This window comes from Hemibagrus wyckioides, linkage group LG05 (genome assembly GCF_019097595.1).
Source record: "Hemibagrus wyckioides isolate EC202008001 linkage group LG05, SWU_Hwy_1.0, whole genome shotgun sequence".
Classification (NCBI taxonomy): Eukaryota; Metazoa; Chordata; class Actinopteri; order Siluriformes; family Bagridae; genus Hemibagrus; species Hemibagrus wyckioides.
In genome coordinates, this window is record NC_080714.1 from 29,781,759 (window position 1) to 29,786,758 (window position 5,000).

The following is a 5,000-nucleotide window of genomic DNA, read 5'->3' on the forward strand; positions in this document are numbered from 1 at the left end:
GTGGTGTGTAGTTGGTGGGTAGTGGTGTGTAGTTGGTGGGTAGTGGTGTGTAGTGGTGTGTAGTTGGTGGGTAGTGGTGTGTAGTTGTGGGTAGTGGTGTGTAGTGGTGGGTAGTGGTGTGTAGTTGGTGGGTAGTGGTGTGTAGTTGGTGGGTAGTGGTGTGTAGTTGGTGGGTAGTGGTGTGTAGTTGGTGGGTAGTGGTGGGTAGTGGTGTGTAGTTGGTGGGTAGTGGTGTGTAGTTGGTGGGTAGTGGTGTGTAGTTGGTGGGTAGTGGTGTGTAGTTGGTGTGTAGTTGTGGGTAGTGGTGTGTAGTTGTGTGTAGTGGTGTGTAGTTGTGGGTAGTGGTGTGTAGTTGGTGGGTAGTGGTGGGTAGTGGTGTGTAGTTGGTGGGTAGTGGTGTGTAGTTGGTGGGTAGTGGTGTGTAGTGGTGGGTAGTGGTGTGTAGTTGTGGGTAGTGGTGTGTAGTTGGTGGGTAGTGGTGGGTAGTGGTGTGTAGTGGTGGGTAGTGGTGTGTAGTTGGTGGGTAGTGGTGTGTAGTTGTGGGTAGTGGTTTGTGGGTAGTGGTGTGTAGTTGTGGGTAGTGTTGTGTAGTTGGTGGGTAGTGGTGTGTAGTGGTGTGTAGTTGTGGGTAGTGGTGTGTAGTTGTGGGTAGTGGTGTGTAGTTGGTGGGTAGTGGTGGGTAGTGGTGTGTAGTTGGTGGGTAGTGGTGTGTAGTTGTGGGTAGTGGTTTGTGGGTAGTGGTGTGTAGTTGTGGGTAGTGTTGTGTAGTTGTGGGTAGTGGTTTGTGGGTAGTGTTGTGTAGTTGTGGGTAGTGGTGTGTAGTTGGTGTGTAGTTGTGGGTAGTGGTGAGTAGTGGTGGGTAGTGGTGTGTAGTGGTGGGTAGTGGTGTGTAGTTGTGGGTAGTGGTGTGTAGTTGGTGGGTAGTGGTGTGTAGTTGTGGGTAGTGGTGTGTAGTGGTGTGTAGTTGGTGGGTAGTGGTGTGTAGTTGGTGGGTAGTGGTGGGTAGTGGTGGGTAGTGGTGTGTAGTGGTGTGTAGTTGGTGTGTAGAGGTGTGTAGTTGGTGGGTAGTGGTGTGTAGTTGGTGGGTAGTGGTGTGTAGTTGTGGGTAGTGGTTTGTGGGTAGTGGTGTGTAGTTGTGGGTAGTGGTTTGTGGGTAGTGTTGTGTAGTTGTGGGTAGTGGTGTGTAGTTGGTGTGTAGTTGTGGGTAGTGGTGAGTAGTGGTGGGTAGAGGTGTGTAGTTGTGGGTAGTGGTGTGTAGTTGGTGGGTAGTGGTGTGTAGTTGGTGGGTAGTGGTGTGTAGTTGGTGGGTAGTGGTGTGTAGTGGTGTGTAGTTGGTGGGTAGTGGTGTGTAGTTGGTGTGTAGAGGTGTGTAGTTGGTGTGTAGAGGTGTGTAGTTGGTGGGTAGTGGTGTGTAGTTGGTGGGTAGTGGTGTGTAGTTGGTGGGTAGTGGTGTGTAGTTGGTGGGTAGTGGTGTGTAGTTGTGGGTAGTGGTTTGTGGGTAGTGTTGTGTAGTTGTGGGTAGTGGTGTGTAGTTGGTGTGTAGTTGTGGGTAGTGGTGTGTAGTTGTGTGTAGTTGTGGGTAGTGGTGTGTAGTTGTGTGTAGTTGTGTGTAGTGGTGTGTAGTTGTGGGTAGTGGTGGGTAGTGGTGGGTAGTTGTGGGTAGTGGTGGGTAGTGGTGTGTAGTTGGTGTGTAGAGGTGTGTAGTTGGTGTGTAGAGGTGTGTAGTTGGTGTGTAGTGGTGGGTAGTGATGTGTAGTTGTGGGTAGTGATGTGTAGTTGGTGTGTAGTTGTGGGTAGTGATGTGTAGTTGTGGGTAGTTGGTGGGTAGTGATGTGTAGTTGGTGTGTAGTTGTGGGTAGTGATGTGTAGTTGGTGTGTAGTGGTGGGTAGTGGTGAGTAGTTGTGGGTAGTGGTGTGTAGAGGTGTGTAGTTGTGTGTAGTTGGTGTGTAGTTGTGGGTAGTGATGTGTAGTTGTGGGTAGTGATGTGTAGTTGTGGGTAGTGATGTGTAGTTGTGGGTAGTTGGTGTGTAGTTGGTGGGTAGTTGGTGGGTAGTGATGTGTAGTTGGTGTGTAGTTGGTGGGTAGTGATGTGTAGTGATGTGTAGTTGGTGTGTAGTTGTGGGTAGTGATGTGTAGTTGTGGGTAGTGATGTGTAGTTGGTGGGTAGTTGGTGGGTAGTGATGTGTAGTTGGTGTGTAGTTGTGGGTAGTGATGTGTAGTTGTGGGTAGTGATGTGTAGTTGGTGTGTAGTTGTGGGTAGTGATGTGTAGTTGTGGGTAGTGATGTGTAGTTGGTGTGTAGTTGTGGGTAGTGATGTGTAGTTGTGGGTAGTGATGTGTAGTTGTGGGTAGTGATGTGTAGTTGGTGGGTAGTGATGTGTAGTTGGTGTGTAGTTGGTGTGTAGTTGTGGGTAGTGATGTGTAGTTGTGGGTAGTGATGTGTAGTTGTGGGTAGTTGGTGGGTAGTGATGTGTAGTTGTGGGTAGTGGTGTGTAGTTGGTGTGTAGTTGGTGTGTAGTGATGTGTAGTTGGTGGGTAGTTGGTGGGTAGTGATGTGTAGTTGTGGGTAGTGATGTGTAGTTGGTGGGTAGTTGGTGGGTAGTGATGTGTAGTTGGTGTGTAGTTGTGGGTAGTGATGTGTAGTTGTGGGTAGTGATGTGTAGTTGTGGGTAGTGATGTGTAGTTGTGGGTAGTGATGTGTAGTTGTGGGTAGTGATGTGTAGTTGGTGGGTAGTTGGTGTGTAGTTCTGTGTAGTTGGTGTGTAGTTCTGTGTAGTTGGTGTGTAGTTGTGGGTAGTGATGTGTAGTTGTGGGTAGTGATGTGTAGTTGTGGGTAGTGATGTGTAGTTGGTGTGTAGTTGTGGGTAGTGATGTGTAGTTGGTGTGTAGTTCTGTGTAGTTGGTGTGTAGTTGGTGTGTAGTTCTGTGTAGTTGGTGTGTAGTTGGTGTGTAGTGATGTGTAGTTGGTGTGTAGTGATGTGTAGTTGGTGTGTAGTTGGTGTGTAGTGATGTGTAGTTGGTGTGTAGTGATGTGTAGTTGGTGTGTAGTGATGTGTAGTTGGTGTGTAGTGATGTGTAGTTGGTGTGTAGTTGGTGTGTAGTTGGTGTGTAGTGATGTGTAGTTGGTGTGTAGTGATGTGTAGTTGGTGTGTAGTTGGTGTGTAGTTGGTGTGTAGTGATGTGTAGTTGGTGTGTAGTTGGTGTGTAGTGATGTGTAGTGATGTGTAGTGATGTGTAGTTGGTGTGTAGTTGGTGTGTAGTTGGTGTGTAGTGATGTGTAGTTGGTGTGTAGTGATGTGTAGTTGGTGTGTAGTTGGTGTGTAGTTGGTGTGTAGTGATGTGTAGTTGGTGTGTAGTTGGTGTGTAGTGATGTGTAGTGATGTGTAGTGATGTGTAGTTGGTGTGTAGTTGGTGTGTAGTTGGTGTGTAGTGATGTGTAGTTGGTGTGTAGTGATGTGTAGTTGGTGTGTAGTTGGTGTGTAGTTGGTGTGTAGTTGGTGTGTAGTGATGTGTAGTTGGTGTGTAGTTGGTGTGTAGTTGGTGTGTAGTGATGTGTAGTTGGTGTGTAGTTGGTGTGTAGTGTCGGCCCTGTTTTAGTTGGACTGCAGTTTAAACTCATAAAGTTATAAAGTCTATTGTTCAGAACTCAGCTCTGTTTTTATTTTTCTTGACCTGCTGGGATCTCATGCCCTCGTCCACTTCCCCTTCGTCTAAACCCCCCCCCCCTTCTGTCTCTCTCTTTCTGTGTCTCTTACTCACTCACTCTCTCTCTCTCTCTCTCTCTCTCTGTCCTCTTGTCTCTCTCTCTCTCTCTCTCTCTCTCTCTCTCTCTCTCTCTCTCTCTCATATTTTGTAATTCTTCTTTACATACACTATATTCCCCTCTGTTTGTGCAGGAGGTGTCTGGACAGGTGTGTGTGTGTGTGTGTGTGTGTCAGTGTGTGTGTCAGTGTGTGTGTCTGTGTGTGTGTGTGTGTCAGGGTGTGGTTCTTGAGTTCAGACACATTCAGTTCTTATCTTCTGCATGACTAATATCCTGCGCCTGCAGCTACACACTCCTCTCTGAGCTGGACTTGCCCATTATGATGCTCCTCTTTATAACACTGAGTTTATACACACACACACACACACACACACACACACACACAGGTGTGACAGGGTTCAGTTGTGAGTGATTTCACACTGCTGTCAGCAAACAGGAAGTGAGTGAGTGAACAAACATGGCACTTTTCCAGGTGACCTTTTTCTTGCGTGGTTGTTAAAAATGTCCATCTGCTGCTACACTCACACAGAGGTGTGATTCCGTGGAGGATGGACTGATACTGGACAGAGGACAGGACAGCTCCGCCTCTATTACTGTTTATTACATTGTTATTATATTTATTAATGTTTTATTATTTATAATGTCGTGAACTTGCCACAAAACACTTCTACTGACCCTCTTCCAGTAACCTGGTTAGAGGAACCTTCATCAGGAAGGTGACCAAGAACCCTGTGTCCAGTCTAACAGATCTCCAGACGTCCTGCTGAGAGAAGTCAGAACCTGCTGGAAGATCTGAGAAGTATTCCATCACTCAGGTGTTTATAGTGAAGATTCAGACAGACACAGTAAAAGGCGTGTGGTTGTACTCCAGAGTCTGAGTGTCCAGTCTGATGTGACATTAATTAAAGTTGTGGACTTTGAAGTCCAAGCTCAGTGTCCAGATAAAAGCAGGTTCTGCTTATGGTCTGGCTGATGGGAAGCATGGAGGTGGCAGCATCATGCTCTGGGGTGTTGTTCAGCAACAGGGTCGAGGAGATGAATGCAGCAGGTACAGAGATCCCTGAGGAAAACCTGCTCCAGAGCACTTCAGACGGTCAACATGATGACCTGAAGCGTGCAGCCTGGACAGGACAGCAGTGTGTGTGAGATGATGTGAACCCCAGAGAACATCTTCACAGAGGAGAGAGCTGGTCATCCAAGATCAAGATCTGCCCAGAAGAGTGGCAGAAGATGAAAA

General features: G+C 47.5%; 1 protein-coding gene across 1 annotated transcript in view; it reads left to right on the forward strand.

Annotated features, from left to right (window-relative positions):
* The window catches only part of sap30bp (SAP30 binding protein), a 30,483-nt gene that overhangs the window by 16,032 nt on the left and 9,451 nt on the right, over positions 1-5,000 (forward strand). The window lies entirely within an intron of this gene.